The following is a 22865-nucleotide window of genomic DNA, read 5'->3' as shown; positions in this document are numbered from 1 at the left end:
TGCAGGTGTTTAGTGAGGTACATGCCAAATGGGGCATTGTACTCAATGATTGGCCTAATGAGGTAAGAGTAGAGGAGACAATGACCTCTTTCTTCCTGGATGCAAAACCCTTAGTAATGAGATGTGCCACATATAAGGACTTTCTGACCACAGTGGCAATGTGGTGGTCAAAAGAGAGGTTGCTGTCAACCTGTGTTCCCAGATCTCTTATAACGCCTTCTGTGTTCAGTGGACTACCATTGATGTGGTAATTCATGGGAACCATGTTTTTTCACAAAGGGGATGATGACACATCTTTGGCATTGAGCTTAAGGCCATGGTTCTGACACCAGTCGCTGGTCTCAGTGAGGCCTTTCTGTAGGATATCAATGTCACTCGGGGAGTTAATAATAGCTCCCAACTTGCAATCATCTATGAACTTTGTCAGCCAGTTACTTTGTGTTGGCCTGGACTTCAGAGAAGTAGATACCAAACAGGAGAGGACCCTGGACCAAACGGACTCCACTCGTAACTGGTCAGCAGTCTGACTTGGAGTCAGCTACTTTCACACTGTGGGTTCTACCTGTGAGCCAGTTTGCAACCCACCTAGTGATATAGGGGTTGATGCCTAGCTTAGTGAGTTTTTCTATGATTCCTGAGTGAGGAATGGTATGAAAGGCCTTGGCCAGATCACGGTAGGCTGTATGAACCACCTTGCCTTCATCCACAGCTCTGGTGACTGACTCAAAGAAGTTGACCAAGTTGAGCAGACATGATCTACCCTTCACAAAACCAAACTGTGTGGGATCCAGAGTTTGGAGATTCCCTACATCCTTGTTTATTAGGTCCATGATGATCCGTTCCATAGCTTCATATCAGACTTATCAGGCAAATGGGGTGATAGTTCCCAGGGTCTGTAGTTGCTCCTCCTTTGTGGAGAGGGAAGACTGCAGCAGTGTGCCATTCGTTAGGGACAAAGCCTGAGGTAGGTTGTGACTGAACAGGGCACACAGGTGAGGTGCCAGTTCACTCTGTAATTCATGTAGAACACAGCCAGGGATATTGTCAGGTCCCACAGAATTGTATTCTTGGCCTTGGACAGTGCTGTTTTAACCTGTGCAGCAGTAATACTGGGTGCCTGGCAATCTACTGATATTGTGAATGGTCCCTTGGGGGGGGGGTAAAGTTGGCACTGAATCTGTCAGCCAGTATATTGGCAATATCTGTTGGCTCGGTATAGGAGGTACTATTGTGCAGTAGCTCTGAGCAAATCTGGATATTGCCGTGGAGATTCTTTACATAACTATAGAAGGTCTTGTGGTTGCCTTTACTATCTGCTGCAATTCTGTTTTCATAGCTAGCTTTAGAGGGTTTGATGAGGGATCTCAACTTTTTGTTGAGGCTGATAAGGGAGTTTTTCCAGTCTTGGGACTTTACCTTATTCTGCATCAGTTTCCTCCTTCTCTTGTGAAGTTTGTTTATGACAGGGGACCACCAGACTGGCTTCCTTTTTTGGAGGAGAGTGTCTTGGTTCTATTGGGTATGGCGAGATCTATGCATTTGTGTACGGGTTTGTACAGTGCACTGGTGTATGATTTGGCAGTCATGTAACTGATCTCCATTTGCATGGCTGCTGTGAAGTTTGCCACCTCTGTTTTTTTGGAGCCCAAAGTTAGCTTTGGAGAAGTTTTTCATGGTGGTTACCTTTGCGAGGGGAGGGGAGGGGGAGGGATGTGGATTTCCAAGGTGATTAGTTTGTGGTTGGATCTAACCAGGGAGGAGTTGACTATTGGTGAAGGGCAACAGTTGACCATGTTAGTAATGACCAGGTCAAGGATGTTGCTACCTCTAGTGGGGAAGAATGAGCTGGTCCAGAGCATTGGAATTAATGAATTCCAGGAAACGTTGGGCAAGTGTATTGGTATATGAGTAGTTTTCCCAGTTAATGGAGGGGCAGTTGAAGTCACCCAGTATGAGAGTGTTAGGTTGGACCTTAATATTCTCCAGGGTGCTTAAGAACATGGAGTGTGAGTCGTGGGGCATGGTTGGGGTTCTATAACAGGCTATGACCTGAATCATTGTCTTACCCAATGTTAGCTGCACCTGAAGTATCTCAGATGTGTTATGTTGGGCTACCAGTCTGGAGGTGTGTGCATCCTTTATGAATATGGAAACACCACTGCCTTTGGAGCTTCGGTCCAAGTTCTGGGACCGATAGGTCTGGAACTAGTTATAGCCTGGTAGTGCAGGGGTGCTTTCTGCTGCCTTGAACCAGGTCTCTGTTATGGCACAAATGTCAATGTTCTTCATTTTAAGGAGTGCTTTGAGCGAGTGCATTTTGAGATTTAGACTTCTACCATTGAGCAGCATGACCCTCAGATTGCATTTGTTGGTAGCTGTTACGGTGGTAATTTGGTCTTTGGAAAACCACCTAAAAAGGCACTATAGGGGTGGCAAGAGCCTTGGCCAGTATCCAGAAGCCCAGAGGTGACAGATGCAGGCCATCTCTGGCAAAGCATCATGTCTTCTCAGGCAGACAGATACTGGATCCCCTTAGAATGACACCAGAAACATAGCCAACTGTTGAAACCAACCATTTTCTGCTTGTACTGTGGTATCATTCTGGGTGATAGTAGGATGCTGATCAGGGCTAGGGTCATACCCACCTGGGCTACATAATCAGAGAGCTCCTCCATGTCTCTTTTCATGTAGTCTAGGGAAGTACATCTCAGGTCATTCACACACACGTGTACAATGACAGAGTCATATTTGTACCTGTTGTTGAGGGCCCTGAGTGCATGCATTATGTGGCAGATCCTGGCACTTGACAGGCAGCTGACTATTACTTTCTCCTTATTCAACTGATCCTGGCACCTGCAGGCAGCTGACTGTTACTTTCTCCTTATTCAACCTAGTGACTGGGACATCAGTGTGCCTCACTATCGAGTCACCTATGACTAGTGTGTTGGGCATGCTGTTTTGCCTTAGGGCTTTGCTTGAGTGGCACACTGTTTAGGAGAGTTATGTGTTGCGTGATTAGTGTTGTGGTGGTCAAGTGTGTCTCTGCCTTGGAGGTCTCTGCTGTTTGGGTAGATTTTTATTGAGAGCCTCCACGAAAGTGGGTGTGCAGTTTGTGTATTTATGTGAAGGCAGTGGTGGTGTATGTTCTGGAGGGCTATGTGTTCCATGTGGTGTGGTGCAAGTGTTGACCTTCTCCTCTTGACCAGCTATTCTGGTCTTGGCTGGAGAGTGTGTGGCTTCTAATTTGGCTACATAAGTGCATCTCTTGCAAGTCTGAGTACTGGGAGGTAAGAGGAGATGATTGTTAGTGTACATGAGGCAGTTGCTGCACTGCCTCAGGATGCCCAAATTCACCAGGTTAATATGAGAAAGCACAGGGAACTGAACTTTAGACATGCCTGGAGGGGTGAGCATTAATAATAAGTACTGGAGCTGTTTCCTTGTAGAACATTTAGTGCTGGTAGCATTTGTGTGTGCTACAATAATTGCTACAAAAAGTCTGGTAAAGTGCTAGACTAATAAGCTAGTAAAAGTGCAGGAGAGGAGAGGAGAGAACTAGTAGATTTAAGGGAAAAATTGAACAACAGACTTTGGCACTGCTCAGAAGCTTACAAACAGTCCTGGATACAGCAAATCTGTATCTGGACTAGAGTAGTTACAGGAAAGGCGGGAAACAAGCACGTTGGCTTTTAAACCAGAAAGTTGAAATAGATGGAAAAACTGCCCAAATGGCCAATAAAGTACAATTTCTGGGCAAAAAAAAATTCTATGGCTTTGTCTTTTTCTGAAAAAATGTCAAGCCTGCATAAACTAAAGCACTGCTAGTGATTCCCTTCTGGGTGCGGTGAGGAATGTAAGCCTACATCTTTTTGGCTGTGAGTGATAGATTTGCTTTCTGTTTTACCTGCTCCAGTTTGTTTTCTGATCGGGTATTTTTGTTCTATGTGAGAGAAAGACACAATTTATCTAGGCTGCACATTTCACGTCTTTTGATTGATTAAATTGTTTCTTGAGTGATAAATATACAGTGAATTATTGGGTTATGTGAGAGAAAGACACAATTTATCTAGGCTGCACATTTCACATGTCTTTTGATTGGTTAAATTGTTTCTTGAGTGATAAATATACAGTGAATTTCTGGGGTTTTGTCTTTTTCTGAAAAGATTTCAAGCCTGCATAAACAAAAGCAGTGCTGGTGATTCCTTGCTACTTTTTCCCACCCACCCTCTCCTTTGTTGATCTGCTTTTCAAACCTGGTGATCTGAAGCTGGCCACTCCTATTGTAAATTGCACTTAATAAGCACCTCCCTTTCTACACTGCTGTTGATATCTTGAATTACTTATTTATCTTTCCTTGTGCTTATACTGAAAATGTAAATTTTGCTTCGTATTGTCTGTTCTGCTGATTTACTTGCTCTGAATTCATTACTACTCATTCATTAGGATGATAGGAGATTACTAGGCTATTGACCCGGAGGTCATTTTAAGCCTAGCCATTGCATCCCAATGTAATACCATAGAAATGTTAGTTAATACTCAAGAGTGCATTTAGTAGTGGCTCCCCATGTCCAGGAGGGTTGCGGGAGCTACAGTATCTTCAGTAAGAAATTACAGTGCCCTATCCACTTGTCCAGGTTCCTCTTTAACATGACATAGAGGTGCTCTGTTTCACAGGAATAGGTAGCCTTTTCCAAAGACACGGCAGTCATTGGGAGATAATTCTATCCCTACAGCATGTCCTATTTAAGTCACAGGCTATATTGTACAGCAGGTCATCTTGGTGCTCTCCAAGGACAAAAATACGTCATCACTGGGACCAGACAACATTGTAGGTTTTCTTTTAAATAACTTAAAACATGAACTAGCAGACCCACTGGGATCCTTGTTAAACTACATCCTGTGAACTGGTTATGTTCTGGTGAAATGGAGGACAGCAACAGTAATCTCTCTGCACAATGGGAGACCATCTACTGACCCTGGGAATTATAAGCCCGAAGCTTGACTAACCTCATCTGCAAGGCCATGAAAAGTATCATTATGGACCTTATTAACAAGGACATATGTAATCTCCAAACTCTGGACCCAACCAAGTTTGGATTCATTAAAGGAAGAACATGCCTGTTAAATATGGTTGACTTCTTCGAGAAAGTCACCAAAGCCCAGGACAAGGGAAAGACAGTGCATAATGCTTATCTTGAACTAGTGAAGGCAGTGGATACAATGCTCCATTCAGGTATTATAGAGAAACTTTCTCAATGGGGAATGAACCCCTACATTACCAGAGGGGTAGCCAACCGTCTCACTGACAGGACACATACTGTCAAAGTGTGTGACTTTACCTCTAGCAAAAAGCAAAACACCGATCACCAGTAGCACACCACAGGTTCTGTGCTGAGCCTCTTACTGTTCGGAAATTATTGCTAAGAGGTCCAAGCAAACTTGGATGGCCTGCAACTGATCAAGTTCACTGATGATTGGAAAAATGGGAGAAATCATCGAGTCCCTCAACAATGCTAATATATCTACAGACAGGGTTAACGCAGAGAAATGACTGGTGCCAAAGCCCTGGATTAAAGCTAAATGCAAAAAAATGCATTATTATTCCCTTTGGGAAAGCTGACAACCCTGCTAATTACATTTATAGACAGCAGCCCCCTAAGTGTAGACCCAGTGGTACGTGATCTGGGATCTCAAGTTGATAGCAATCTCAATTTTTGACCACCACATATCTACAGTATTAAGGAACTCCTTCTATGTGGCACATCACATCTAAATCTAAAGATGTTATAATTTCATTATACTTGGACCTCATAAGACCAGTAATTGAGTACAATGCTCCATTTTGCATGACTTCACCAGACACCTGCAACAACTGAAGAGACCATAGAGTTTTCTCACCAAGAAATTACACTGTATACAAAAAAAGTTTTACACAGAAAAACTGAAAGCCCTGTCAGTATATTCTGTCTCCTACAGGTTGCCAAGGGGTGAACTAAGCCTGGCTTGCAGGGCAGTCACATTCATAAATTAAATTGCACTAGTGTCACTCACTCCAGGGAAATAACCTAGCCTCTGATGTGAACAGGTCATGCTGGAGAGACAGATACATCTCCTAGAGACTGCCACTTCTTTGGAACAAGATTCCAATTCCCATGAAACCGAGGCCCTCCCTGACCCTCTTCAAGTGCAACCTATTTCAATGGATGGGTGACCACAAATTTACTCCTGGGGTGGCACCCATGTCCATCCTGGACAGAGGAAGTCGGTATTAACTACCATAGACCCTTACACTGACAGTTGGGGCAACTCTGGATAAATTTGGCTAGACTTGTCAGGGCTCTAGGGCCATTAGCCTATTAACCTTCTATAAACCCATGAACTTATAAATGCATGCGACAGTTGCTACTATGGTAAGTAACAGTGTTACTGCAGTGCATGCAAAACAAAGCCAGAACTCTTAAAATGTGACAAATCCCTAACACTGATGTGCTGCCATGTCTGGTTGCTAAGCTACAAATTAACTGATAAGTAGACTGTTGCAGACAGAATGAGTACACCATCTGCAAGTATGCTATTCTAGTTCCATAAGACACAGGTACCCCCACTGGGACTAGCCCATACACAACTGATGTGGTGATCGCAAAAGGCGAGCCATGGTGGGGATGGATTACTTGCATGTGCATTCCATGCATGGAGTGCTATGACTACACAGTGCAGTAAGACTGCAGATAGCCATGGTGTACGGGGTTTACAAATAGTGCACAAATGCTGACTCTCACCAGTAATGGTATATTCATTTTGGGGAAAATACTAAATTTAAAGATGTATACCCTAAAATCAATTACCTTTTTCTCCTCATTTTGGTAAAGGTTCTTTATTTCTCATTTAAGCAATGTATTCATCGGAGGCCCGGGGAGAAAAGCTCCAGAACAATTGCTAACATACTATACATAAGACATTTACATGAGCATTGTAGTTTACACATTCACTTATAAAAATATAGCAGATAATACCATATGATTGCATAAGATATTTACATAAGCAAAGAGGTTTAGACATACAATTAACAATTAAAGGTATAGCAGGTAGTAATAACATATGATGATTGTTCATACAGTATGCTTAGTAGGCATAATCTTGAAGATGTACTGAAGATAAGACAAGAAAGGAAAACTAAAAAAGGAAGAGAATATAGACAAGATAATATATATATATATATATATATATATATAATACATAAATATTAATATTATTAATATAATATAAATAAAATATAATTTCCATATCTACACTTTTCCAAAACTGACAGACTTACAAACTACTGGATAACATCAGGTGACAATGTTATCAAACATCACTTAATGTTTCACTGATTTTTGCACTGTAATCCAGCTTTAAAGATACTGAGCATTATTTAGACTGTTATTCAGCATATTTTCATTACTTCTGTAAATATTTCAATATAAAAGCAAGCAGAAAGGAATTGTTTGGTATCACATAAAAACTGAAGTCGCCCGAACAAAATTTCTGCTTATACTTTGGGTTTAGGTCGTAGACATTCTAAGATATGGAATGCTTGTGAAACTTTAGAGACTATTCAGCATTTCCTACATATATTACAGTATTGCAGTAAGGACTGCATGTGCATACAATGATGTACATCACTGTGAGAAGACATTCTGCTCAGCATATAGCTGTACCTTTTATAAGTATTAATTGTTTACAACATATAGGTTTCAGAAAATGCTCCAGTATCTAAGAATGTGCATAAGCTGCTAAAAGTGTAACATTTTACACCTACTAGCTGTGAATGACTTAAGAATCTGTCTTTGCACATGAGAAATTATTCAGCATAAAAATGTGCTATTTTTTTTAGATTAGAAAGTTGCATGCTTATCTTCAAAAATGTACCGATACAACACATTTTTCTGTACTAAAGACAAGGATCCTGGAAACTATCGCCCCATAAGCCTGACTAGCTTGGTCTGCAAAGCTATGGAAAGGATCATCATGGACCTCATAAATAAAGATATTGGGGACCTACAGACACTGGATCCTACCCAGTTTGGCTTTGTTAAGGGCAGATCCTGCCTCTTAAACCTGGTCGATTTCTTTGAAACAGTCACCAAGGCCATTGACGAGAGGAAGGTGGTCCACACAGCTTACATGGACCTCGCAAAAGCCTTCGATACAAAACCCCACTCGGACATTATAGATAAGCTCACCAGCTTAAATATAAACCCCTATGTCACTAGATGGGTTGCAAACTGGCTCAAGGACAGAACCCACATGGTTAGAATTGCTGGAGCCATGTCAGACTCCAAACCAGTTACAAGTGGCATCCCACAAGGCTCAGTCCTGGGACCTCTCTTGTTCAGTATATATTTCTCGGCAGTACAGGCCAACACGGAAGGACTGTGGCTGACCAAGTTCGCAGATGACTGCAAACTGGGTGCCATAATCAACTCTCCAGCCGACACAAGCATCCTCCAAAAGGGCATCATAGAAACAGACAACTGGTGCCAGAGCCATGGTCTCAAGCTAAACGCCAAAAAGTGTATAGTCATCCCCTTTGGCAAAAACAAAGTGCCCACAAATTACCACATAGGTGGTAATCCATTAAGTACAGAAGAAGTCATTAGGGACTTGGGGACCCAAGTTGATAGCAATCTCTCATTTGACAACCACGTGGCCAAAGTGGTTAGAAAAACATTTTATATAGCCCACCTAATCATGAAGGGATTCACATCTAGATCAGGGGAGGTCATCGTGCCTCTTTACTCATCCCTCATCAGGGCCCATAATTGAGTACAATGCCCTTTTGGGATGTAACTTACCAGACACCTGCAGCAACTGGAAAGACCCCAAAAGTACCTCACCAAGAGGATCAAAGGGCTCAAACAGATGCCATATGCTGCCCGGTTAAAGAAACTCCAGCTCTACTCAGTGGCATACCGCCTGCTCAGAGGCGATCTGTGCCTGACGTATAAAGCCATGTCCAACCCGGAATTAATGGACATGCTGCACCTCAGAAAATCCAAATCCCATCGAGCTACGCGCTCGAGAGACTTGAACCTCAGCACTGAAATAAATAGGACATGCTGGAGGGACAGATTCATAACCCAGAGGCTCCCTTCACTCTGGAATAAAATCCCAGTCTAGGTTAGGCAGAGTCCCACATTGACTCTCTTCAAGAGGAATCTTGATGAGTGGATGGGATCATAGGTTTACCCCAGCTATCACTTCTGTGTCACTGTTAGACAGAGGCACAGTATACTAACCTCAAAAAAAGGCATAGCAAAATTAATTTAAAATGGGTGGCGAAAGCCAAACACACTCTGGCTAGGCTTATAAATGCCCTAGGGAAGATAGCCTAGTATGAACCTATGAACCTATGAACCTAAGGCTAACACAATATGATTTTATTTTTATCACCACACTGAATATCATAGTGTTGATTAGAGTCTCTGGTTTTGTAAATTAGACACAAAACTCCAAGGTGCAATCCAAAAAATTGCAACTGTTGCAAGGTTTCCTTATGATAGCGGCAGCATGTTCTGAAGTCCTAGGAATGAAGTTAATTTACAGAAATATTTTACTTATTTATGGAATTGTTGTTCTGGTGCTCATGCCTCACTAAATGTTGTCACATTTTTTCCAGTTTTTGTATAGATGCTACTTTGTGAAACTTGACAAGTATTACTGAGACATGTACTGCCAACACTACACATTTTGATGCAAGTTCTGAAAAAAATGTTTGCCAGGTGCAGCTTTTTGGGATGTACTCAGACTGCATACTGAATCGAGGCTTTGCAGCTGGTCTTCATAGTTTTGAGCAGAGAGTGTTAGAATCCTTTAAGTCCTAGCTTTTCATAACAAAAAAATGCATTTCATTTGGAATGTGATTTATTTCCATTCAACAAAAGTACTGTGTCCTAGGAAATGGTGACAAACTTTTTGCTAAATTAAAAATAATGATTAACATCTTTGTAAACAGGAGTTCATTACCAAGCATTGCTGATTATGACTTGTGGGCTTTGATAGTCACACTGGAATTATGTCTTCTTTGCTTTTTTTTTTTTTTTGTTACTCTTCTACATATTACTCATGCCCTTTCATTCACTGTTCTGTGAAATATTTAGAAAGTTTAATTTATTTGCATAAAACTGTTTGACTATCTTTTATTTTCTACTGTACTCCTTGGTTCTTTTGTGTTTCTTTGATGAAGATGAAACTTTTCACCCAACCATCCTGTTTTGTGTTTCTAGACTATGACAATCTCTTGAATCTCCAGTCATAATGTGTTCCTCCTTTTATTATTGAGGATAAACAATTTCCACATTATGCACTACAGAAAGCAGGCATTGCAAAATTTGGGAGAAATGCCAATAGAATTAGTAAGTTATTTCAACCAAAACATATGCAGGACTTCACCAGGCTAATGGAATCACTAATACAACTTCATTATAATCACTGAACTGTTACAATTAAAACAAATACATCAACATATTGAAAATATCATTTGACATATGCACTACACGTGTGTGTGTGTGTGTGTGTGTGTGTGTGTGTGTGTGTGTGTGTGTGTGTGTGTGTGTGTATTTGCAAATGATAGAACAAAGAAGAGAGAAAATCACAATCAAAATCAAAATCTGGTTCACAGAATCATAAAACAATGAATGTTTCTCTACCAGTTAAAAGGCCTTACAATAGTAAGCTACTACAAAACAGAGATCAAGTGTTGTCTTGGTAGGGATATTGTTAGGGAAAGGAGTTTTAGTAACATGCTGCTAGGGGCAGGATTCCATTTAGGATTAGCACATGAGTAATGTAGGTGGGGGGTTAACCCATACTGCACACCCTAACCCTACCCTTGCCACGAACCCTAATGCTGCACATTACGTTTCTAAAAACCCCTTCCCTAAAAGTAACATTACACAAGACAAAATGACACAGAACACACAGAATTCAAAAATGATGCACAACACTGACTCTGTCCTCATACCTAACCCTTACTCTAAACTTACCTTGTGAATACTTGTATAGTCACATCTGCTACAACACAGTCTTGTACATCTTTACAATCATCACTTTTTCATTGACTCAGTAATTTTCTCGAACACTCTTGCTTCTGACACCATATAAAACTAAATTCAACCATATGTGCATTGCACATATGAGCATCCACTCTTTTGTACAGTATCCCTTTTTTCACATCCACAAAAACCTTTCTACTAAACATGTATTCTACCTTTCGTGTGTGTATGTATGTATATATATATATATATATATATATATATATATATATATATATATATATATATATATATATATATATATATATATATATATATAAAATGTATATGTGTGTATATATATATATATATATATATATATATGTATACATATATACAGACAAACACAACATATTTATATATATATATATATATATATATATATATATATATATATATATACACACACACACACACACACACACACACACACACACAGGTGATCAAATGTTTCAAACTTCTAAGGATAGCATTTCCATTATTCAAGAAAAGCAATGAGATTATCTGCCACCAATAGTCCTTAACATCTGATAAAGTTTCTAAATCCTTTCCCCTAACATCTTCAAACACTGAAAACAAAACAAAAAATGCAAACTTCTTTAATCCATTGTTATAAAAGGAACGATTGTATAGGAAAGTATCCGTGTTCTTTATACATATGGCATAATTATGCTCACATATGCAGTTGATTAATTTCCTTGTTGCAGAAAATAAGGAGCAAAACTGCAATTTGCTACACGTAGAGTATTAATTAACAGTTAAAACTGGTAGGGAGTAAAGAAGTCCAAGTCTTTAGACTATAATAAATTAATCTCACATTAAATCAGCAACAAGAACACTGGTGGAAAGAAAATGTTCTACTAGGTTTGCCTAAAAACTAAACATTAATATTTGTTGAAGTTCCTCACTCAGACTTCTCTTTCAAATTACAGCCTTTTTTGTTAATAAATACAGGGACATCACCACAAAACTCTTAACATAATCATGATTGGACAATATCTTCTAATTATGAGAAAATTATTTGTATTGTAAGTTATGCAAATTTCTGAAATCTGTTGACTGTTTTTTTTTTTCTGAAAAGTAAGTTTCCATCTCTATTTTAACTCAAACTACGGCTGAAGTGGGTTGCTTGTGGAACAGTCTACTACCCAGGTCAACAAAAAGTATATAATTAACACAGGTATCAGGAGAGTCAAGAACAACCTTATTGATAATAGTTAAATCCAGCATTCCTCTCTTAGTATTAATAACTTTACCTCCTTCTCACACAAAAAATGTATAGCACATGTAATCATTTCTGCTGTTAACTACTTCTCTTTCAAGTATCTCAATAAATGTCATTGGATATCCACTTGTTAACAGCCTATTAATCAGCTCTTCTTCATTTTTAAATAATACATCTTTCATTGTCAATCTGCTTGAATGAACAAACTTCCCTTTGACAACACTGCCTTGGTATACAAGGGATGCATGTTCTTATATTGTAAATGATTACTGCTATTAAATAAGTTAATACCAAATGTCATCAAGTATCTTTTTAGGCTTCTGATGTGAGAAAAGAAACAAAACTGATAGGAACCTATTCAGTAAATCTATCATGTTGACTTCGTAGATGTTATTCATATACACAGATATTTCCGGTTCATCAATATTTTTTAGACTCCTGTCTTTTACTTTGGAAACTTTTAAATCAGAACGTGAAAAGCAATGCAATGCACAAGAAAGATGTTGAATGAAAGGATAACTAAAATGTAGCTCACATCTTTCTGACTTCTGTCACTACATTTCACAGTTTAATGATCTACCCAACAGTTTACTGCAAGACGAAAATATGCACATAAAAAAGAAACAACTTTATACCATCAAGGAATTTATATTGCAGAAACTACATTCCATCATTATACTTATCTTTCTATACTTTATTCTGAGATCAGATCATATCTACATCAGTCTTGTGGTCATGAGTGATATTTGTGATATTATTTCATATGAAAATAGTCACCTATTATGCAAAAACTTCCATTCCACAGAATCTTATTTCCATATGAAAACATTAACCAATTCTACTGCAAAACTCCTTTATTTCATGTTTCTCTATGCTTTCATTCTTTACAAAAAGAGTACTAACTTTTTTATCTTTCTTGCATCATCGCATCATATTTATCTTTCTGAAACTAAGTGGGCTGTTGACTGTGGTTACATACTGTCCCATGTCTGTCTAATAAAACAGTTATTTACTATTACCAGTCTGGGTAAAATATCTTGAGGCCCTCTGCTTTCAGCTGAGGCTCTACGGGATCTAATTGTGTTGACTGTATTGGTCAAAGACCTTTTAAATCTGTTAGAATCTCATACTATTCCTCCTCTCATGGTTAGCTTGCATACAACTGAGCTCTTTAATTGCAAATTTTACATCTTAGGCCATATTAAACAGCATGATCTCTTAAAAGATTTTCATAAACAACTTTATTAAATCATCAATGATGACACGGGGGAACATACATTAATACAGAAGAAAACAAACCATAATAGCATTTTTCCATTTCCACACATTGCACATTATGTTTTCTTTCTTTAATTCCATTTTCTTCCTTTACAACTACTTTCAGTCCACCAATACATCAATCATTCAGCTCTTGTCTTCTCTTAAATATCACTCCTTCACATGAACATTATTATCCACATATTGTTCACACAAATTACGTTTAATTCTATGTAATTTGCAAGGTGCCTCTTCCAATTTTATTATATCTTTTACAATATTCATTATTTCACATACAGTTGGTCTACATTTTGATTTCCATTTTCTAGTAATTGCTTTTCTGGCAGCCAACTGAATTAAACGTAATAAGGCCTTACTATAGCTAAGCAAGTCAGATCCTATGTTCCAGCTCAAAATAATAATTTCCTTAGTTACAGCTATTTCTTCCCCTAAGATTTCTAACAGAGTACTCTGTAAGGAATTTTTAAAATCATCCCACTCGTTATTCTTCCAAAGAACATGGTCCCAATTTGCTGTCTACCTGAGGAAAAAAATCTTTGAAATTTGCTTGGGGTAAACAATTCCAAGCAAAAATCCTAAACCATCTGGACTTTGTTTCCTAATTGGTAGCCATATATATGTCCTCCCATTGTTCTCTTGGAAATTTATTTTCCAGTCTTTACCCAGTCTTTTCTAGACTCCTCTGATTGATTCTTATAGTTATCTTGCAATATTTTATATGTCATGTTAATTATCCCAATTTTAACAGCATCTTCTATTCAAACTTCAACTAAAAACTTTACCATAGCAGGTCTTTCACTTAGCACTCCCTTAGCCCTTTCTCTTTGTCTATACTCTGATAACAAATGATTATAATGCTTGGACAGACACCATTTTAAAACTATTTAACATTATTTAGATAGCATTTTTTACCTTTTATACATAACACACAGTCATAAAATGGTGAATAAATAATTTTAAGCAAAGCAGTCACCAGCTAAACATAATTTTCTGAAATGCAGTTTGGCATTATGCAATACCATTATACTCTATAAATTTTTCATTTTATAATAACTCTGCCTTAATTCATGAAATCAGTTACACAATGTTTTACCTTCCTTCTAGGCTATCATTTAATATAACAAAAGCAGCCTTCGAGTAATCAAAACTATCTATAGGTAAACCACTAAAATATTACACTGTTAGCAAGATGATCATAGGTTCAATGGTAGGTACTAGGCTACTGGCTCTAGGGCCTATATAAGCCTAACCAAAGGTACCCTGGCTTTCGCCACCCAAGAAAATTATTTTCCTGTGCCACTGTTGAGCAGAGCCACTGAAGTGATCCCCGGGGTGAATTTCCTATCTCCCATCCAATCATCAAGATTTTTCTTGAAGAGCGCTAATGAGGAGCTTTATTTGATATAGATAGGTAGTTTGTTCCAGAGTATGGGAAGTCTCAAAGTGAAATGTCAGTATCAGTGGCTCAACAGGTGGCAGACGTTCCTTTAATGCAAGAAGATCAGAATGCTTTGGATTATATTCTGGCTCCAGTTGCTTTGATTCATTTTCCATTACTGACACTGCAGTGTGGTATAAGGGGGTGCTGCACTCCTGTGTCTGTCATCCACTGGATATGTTAAATGAAAGCTCCCATCTGCCTAAACTGGTGGTATTTCAGGTGGATATAAAAGAACTTATGGCATTTATAAAAAAAAAAAAAAGAGTGCAAGAAGCTTCCTGGTGCCTTGTCCAAATTGCTCCTAGTCAGTACAAATGCAGCATTGGTCTCTCCTGAAAAAAAAGCCAATGGCGTTGGTGGGACTTATCCAATCAGCAATAGAAAAACAGATAAATAAATAAATAAATAAATAGATGGACAGATAAATAGATAAAAAGGAAAAAAATCTCAGTTTAGATTTTCATGTTAAAATAAGGCATACTGTTTTCATAGTACAACACCTTCTGTTTCTCATCTCTTTAAATGTATGGATAGCATGTTACCATACCATAACACTAAGTTTCAACTGCATAACTAAATAGCTAAAATTTAATGATTTCTCAGATGAAGTCTATGTAGAAGTCAGTGTATGTTACCTATGAAATTACTCATAACATCTTATCAAATCAGACATACAGTCTGTTTTTGGTTTGGTATACTGATTAAGGTCTTTACCTCACAGACATAAGGTACATGGTTTGATTCTGACCTTGGGTTATTAGCTAGTAGTCTAGTATTCACCTATTCCGAATATAGTGAATTTCAAAAAGACACATCCACTGTTTTGAACAACATTTTTTTATTAATGGGCATTAGTTTCAAGTATCTGTGATCAAATCCATTGTAGTAGGAGTGGCAGAGTGATGTTCAACATTTGCGTAGGAGACAAGTGATTTTAGGGTTAGAGGTAGGGAACTGGTTTCGATTAATATTGAGTACTGTGTGATGTTGGGTTTAGGGTTAGAGTTAGGATTAGAGATAGGGATATCATTAAGATAAGGATTAGTGCCAGGAATCTTGTTATTAGAGTTATTATTAAGGTTAGTATTAAGGCTAGGGTTACCATTGGGGAAGTTTTCTGTTTAAAATATTTGCTGAGCTTGTGAGTTTTGAACTTGGACAGTCAGGATTATGATGTTCATAATTTGGACTTTCAAACTACTGATACTAATTGTGTTACTTTGAAGATGATGTTTGAGAAACTTATGTCAAAGAACCACAAAAAATGTATTCCTTGACAACTCCAAGGACCAAGTCAAATAAACCATGTTTTCAAATGTTTACCAAACCTAAACAAAATGTACTTCTCTGTAACATCCATGCTGATTATTTTAAAGCAGGAACAAACTCTCTGATAATCATAAATGTTTTTAAAATGTGCTTGTTTGACTACAATTTACTATGGAAAAGAGTAATAAGACGTTACACACTCATTATCTTTACAATGACATCTAATATGGGTCTACATTGCTTGATCGAAATTACACTCGAACAAGCAACATCGAGACCCATTAAAGCGAAACTGCACTAGATCAAAAGTGCACTTTCGCAAACAAAAAAAACTTTGTTAAACAGTATTTTGCAGGGGGGGAGCCTCCCTGCACCCCCACCCCACTTAAATATACTAACTCCAAGATTGCATTGTAATGCGCTTCGGAGAACCAGCTTTTGTGAAAGTGCACTTTCAATTTAGTGCACTTTTGCTTCAATGGGATCGATCTTCTGGTTGTCAAAAAAGTCAGAAGTAGACCTATATATATATATATATATATATATATATATATATATATATATATATATATATATATATATATATATATATATATATATATATATATATATATATACATATATATATATATATATACATATATATACACACACACACACACACACACACATACTGATATATATTTTTTTAATCCTAATAATCTTATTAAAGAATATACAATTTACATATATAGACATATCTTTCTTTTCTAGGCTAAATCAACTGTTTCCTGGCAAGAAAAATGATATTTACCATTTATTCTATATTATTCCAAAATATACAACATTCAATGCACTTTAATACTTTTAATACCCAATGAACTGATTATAAAATAGTACAATCACGAGAAAAATTCAAGATAAATAATTTTAGAAAATATTTGATTGACATTCAACAGCAATTCTTTAGAATTTCTCTGAACATGTTTTACTTGTTCACAAATAACAGTATTGTTTAAAACTGTTAGCAAAGGCAGGATAATTAAGACAAACATCTCATCAAAAACAGTACATCAAAAAATTGCATTCATACTATCCTTTCATTTCAGAGAACAACTGGGCAAATATAAAATCCTCATCTGAACATGCTCACTATACATTATATAGACAGTCACTTTTAAATGAATTGAATGTTTGAATCTTCCTAGAAGCCTGCTGGATTGGAAAGTTATTGTATTATTTTGTGAAGTAGTAGAATAAAGAGTTCCAATAAAAAGTCTTTAGCAATGTTTATGTATTCCCCAGACTCTAACATTGTGGTTTAGATGGATAGAACCCTGACCATAACCCAGATTACCAGAGCTTGGTTAGTGGTTTAGGCACCTGATGGAGCTAGCAGGGGGAGAAGAGAAATGACAAGCCTTTGTCTGCTTACCTTCTTTTGTGGGAAATTATGGAAATGGGGTGCAGGTCTTGGCAGAGCCATTGCTGAGGCTCTAGTGGAGATCAGAGTCTCAAAACTGCAGACAGATGAAGTGAAGTCAATGGGCAGGTCTTAGGATGGTCCTGCTCTAGGGACTCCAGAAAAGTTTTCTCAAAGATCACTTATTATTATAGGTAAGCCTACAACTGTGATGCCACCATGAAAGAGACATAACTAGTCTGAAAAAAAAAATTTCTGTCCGCTCCTTGGCATTGCACGGTCTTCATGTCACACGTCATCAAGCTAGAACCTGTCTAAGGGCTGGTAATCCCAGCCAGGGGATTAAGCTAGTTTACACTGCAAAAAAGAGATGTCAGGAGAAGATGTGATGAACATTTGTGGGGATATCAGCAGAAACCACACAGGTTCTACCTCACATCAAGGATATGAATTTCCTAACAAGACATCTACAACAACTGGAAAGGCCACAGAAATACCTCACAAAGAGGATTACTGGCCTTAAACAGATGCCCTACGCAGACCGTCTCAAAAAACTCCAGCTTTACTCCATCACATATCGCCTACTCAGATGCGATCTCTGCCTAACATACAAAGCTATGTCAAACCCAGAGCTGTTGGACATGCTCCACTTAAAGAAATCCCAATCCCTCCAAACTACATGCTCTAGGGACCTAAACCTTGTCACCACAATAAACAGAACATGCTGGAGGGATAGATTCCTGTCTCAGAGACTTCCCATACTCTGGAACAGACTACCTATCTGTGTCAAACAGAGCTCCTCATTAGCACTATTCAAGAAAAATCTTGATGATTGGATGGGAAATAGGAAATTCACCCCAGGGATCACTTCTGTGGCTCTGCTCGACAGGGACACAGGAAAATAATTTTCTTGGGTGGTGAAAGCCAGGGTACATTTTTGGCTAGGCTTATATAGGCCCTAGGGCCAATAGCCCAGTACCTACCTATGAACAAGGTGAAACCACTTCAGGAAGAAAGCAATTGTTGAAATTAAAGAGGCTACCTTGGCTTTGCTGCAGATCATTCCAAAACAGCTGCATCAAAATGAGCTAAAGCAGTATCCCAGAGTAGCAAGAGCAGCCCCTCCTGGAAGAGGGAAATGACTACAAAATGTTTTGAACAAATCTCGTTAGATCTCCCCCTTCTCAGAGGGGAAGAGAAGGAGGCAATGCCAAGTCTCATTTGAGACACAGATGCTGCGAAAGAGCCAAAAAGCTGAACCTCATAGATGTGCCCCTGTTAATCTAAAGCCTAAATGTCTAACAAGCTTTTAGTCCTGTGTCTGTCCTGGGAGGTTAAGTTTGCCTGTGCCAGTGGAAAAGGATTAAAAAATCTCAGTGCACTCTGTAAACAAAAGATACATTAGTAATTTAGGTTCTTAGCAATACCGGTTAAAAGCAGCAAGTGCAGATTTGCCAGAATGTGTCAGCCTAATAAAAAATGGCTGGATGCCAGTCTTCTAAAACGATGGTTTATTCATCGTTCTTCATCTCAATAAAGAAGTTATTCGAGCATTGCTCAGTGCTGAAAGCTAATTCATAGAGTGCACTATTTATCGTCTAGATACTGTATGGGGGAGTGCCCAGGCCAGCTGTCTCAGTTGCATCTTAGAACTTGAGCATTTATAATGAGGAATGTCGGCAAGCATGATGATGTCACACTGCTTCTCAACACCAAACAAACATGTGTGACCTGTAGAAGTTGATAATATGGGTTATCAGTGGCATGTTTCTCCACCAGACCATCAACTTGTAGGCAGTTGCACAATGTCCATGGCCTGATTATTTCTTATACTCCTGGAATTAGATTGAGATGATGAGGTGAACATGGCACCAGAATTTACCGTATTTGCCTTTGAGAAGGTGCAGTCTACCATACAAGGTTGCTAGTTCCTCCTTTCGTAAGTTATTTGCAACAGCTTTAGAATGGGTGACTTGTGAAGCAGTATAGGCAGCCAACAAAATGTCAGATAAAGGTTAAACACCTGGTTGTCCTTGCTTTTATGCCAAAATAAAACATTCAAACAGTGTTCTTTGCCTTAAATCCTATGTTAGACATCATTAATATCCTTCTGGATTTATCCAAAAACTTCTGCATTTTAGGATATCCTATAAGGTATGCATAAAGTCCTCCCTGAAATACAAATTAAATTCCCTGTACTAGACCCAGTTTCTGGACTTTATCCAACATGAAGAAGAGGGGACTGACATGCACCAATAATTGTACTGAAATGTTACACAGGAGTCTCTATACCTTAATGATTTAACAGAAATTCTTCTTTCAAGAACAGCTGCAGTCAGTAACTTCTCATTTCACCTGTTTTTGTGACAGCTCATCTGAGCATTGCAGACCTTTATTTCTGCATATTTTCATTTCTGCAGTGGTTATTATTTCATGCAGCTGTGACATAGTCTTCAAATGTACTTACAAATGCTGCTATGCAATACTTATTACAACTGGGTAGATTAATTTGCAGACAAAATATTAATGTTTTTCTAGTTATATTTGTGAGGATTAAATACAGGCCTTACTTATTTTACATTGTCTACAAATGAATTTGAAGAATATTAATCAAATGATAGTCAGAACATCTTAGCAAGAATAAGGCTAACCATTGCTTCTAATAAGCACATTAGTAAAACATTGTATCAACTACGTTTGAGGTAAAATCAAGCTGACAATGTATGGAAATACTTCAGATGAGGAAGCCAAAATAAATAATTATAATAAGCACTTTGTGCAAACTGCCCAATTAAGTTTTTGTTTTGCAAAAAATAGGTAATTATGGTGAAAACAAAGTCTGTGCAGTTCCTTCTGAATTAAAAGCAGAGTAATTACGTTATGATGCAAGATATTTATTCAAATATTTACTGCAACTGTATAATTTTACAAAACTGTCTCATCTTATTCCACTTTTTTGACATTTCATTCAGCAGTCCATAAAGTTAAGCAAAATTATCAAGCAGTTATGTCTAACAAAGGAAGAAACAAATTAAACAGTAAGTGTTAAAAATTAATGTTGTTTTAAAGCAGTATATAAGCTTGAATGGCCTGGGACCCACGGTAGTGGTGCTGCGGTAGCATTGTCGCCTCACAGCAAGATGTTGTCCCGTTCGATTCTCAGCTAGACCGTCTTCTGTGTGGAGGCATACGTGAATGGGCGTGCCTTCGTTGAAGGTTGTGCATCAGGGCTGGTAACTCGGCACGTAAAAATCCACTACCAAACATTAGCGGACCGGAGTTCCGCTGTGTCGACCCCTAACCGGGAAAAGCCGAAAGATACAGAATAAACTTGAATGGCCTGAAAAGTTGTCAGCTACAGCCAAAATATCCATTTTATAAGCATCTAGAGTTCTAAATTAATTTTACTGAAGCCAATAAGGTATAGAGCATTCATGTACTAATGAAGAAAGAGAAAGATATTAAACAGAAAATAGTAAAGCCACCAGCCAAATGTGTGTACACTCTGATCAGAGATATTTTAATGGAAGAAAAAAGAAATGCTTCATAAGCAGTTTTCTGTTTGAGATATGCTATATGTCCCTTCACCAGACTTTCACTGCCATACTTTCATTTAATGGAAGGGTTCAACTCTCAGATACTCTGTCATGACTAAAGGAATGAAATAAAATTCACTATCTCGAAGAGCAATCCTTAAAAACACATAGAATTACTGATGATTTTGAATGTGAATGGCAAATACATCAGTTCATTTTATTTATTTATCTTTTGTTGACTGGGTTAGTCCCACTAGGCTAGTAGCTTCTTTTCATGGGGAGACCTGAGGTGATATTTACACTATTAGGGGAAATGTGGCCAGGGCATCCTGAGGTGATATTTACACTATTAGGGGAAATGTGGCCAGGGCATTGGGGAACTTCCCCTACGCTTAAGTGGGGGACACTTTTGTTATTTCACTTCCTGCTTCCATTCCGTGCACAGTGGCGTTCAAAGAAACAGGAAGAATCATAGTGGATGTACGAGGAGGTTGTGGTGGCAAGGACAAGTTGTTGCTAGAGCAGAAACAAATTAACTGTGATGAGACAGAGGAAAAAAGTGAGCAGGACTGTGCAAAGGTGAACTACATTGGATCATTCTGTTAAAGGGAGTAGGCTTATTGACACCATCCCACTCAAGCCTCATCTTAAATCACATGCTTTATTTAAATGATTTTATTAGTTGTTTTATATTTTATTGATCTAGTTAAATGTTTTAATTGATTTGTAGTATGAGATCTGATGAAGCATCCTTGACGCAAAGCACTTATCCTGCATAAAATACATTTTTCCTATTGCTACTTTCAGCCATGTGGAGTCTTCCGGTTATATTCATATTTGCTGATTTATTAATCTAAGCCTTCCATTGTTGCACTGCTATCCCAGTTACAGGTGCTATATAGACAGCTTCAAGGTATCGGTGGAGTTGGGAGACCTCCGTAACTATGACATAATGCAAAATAATATGTCAGCAATGGTATACGATATCCATATCTGTGAATTTCTGTAGCTGTGTTATTCAAGCTAAGCTGCATGTCTGCATAAGTGATGTGCACCACGACATAGATATCAGTGAATTGCTTAAGCTGTGTTATTCATGCTAAACGGCATGTCTATATAAGTGATGCACACCATTAACATGACTGGTGCAAAATAACACAGGCACATAGGTAGATACTAGGCTGTCTACAGACTATTACAAGCCTATCTTGCACCTTGTATTTGTGAGGTAAAGACCTTAACCATTATGCCAACCAACTCCTCCCTATGTCAACTCCCTCCTCCCCATTTCTTAACAGCTCTGCTACTTATGCCTTTAAAGCATAGAGAGGCTTTTTCACAACATTTGTTGGTACATGTTTGTTCTGTACACTATGTGCTTTGTCAGTGTGTCCTCTTTATTCGCCATACAAAGAACCATCTATCCATTATGAGTACAAAAAGAAAGAAAAGTGTTACTATTAAACAATTTTATGCCAAAAGATATTTTAAACTGAGTTTTCCAAAACCATAACTGTGAATACCATTAATGGATAATTTTATGTTACCATGGCCAAAGCCATGGTTAGGGTGGGGCAAAGGTGGCAGGTGTACAAGCTGTTAGGGGGTGCAACTGACACTGTAGAAGAGATACTAACAT

Source organism: Protopterus annectens, chromosome 4.part0 (genome assembly GCF_019279795.1).
Source record: "Protopterus annectens isolate FY-2018-M chromosome 4.part0, PAN1.0, whole genome shotgun sequence".
Taxonomy (NCBI): domain Eukaryota; kingdom Metazoa; phylum Chordata; order Ceratodontiformes; family Protopteridae; genus Protopterus; species Protopterus annectens.
The sequence above is the reverse complement of the archived record's forward strand: the minus strand, read 5'-3'. Positions refer to the sequence as shown.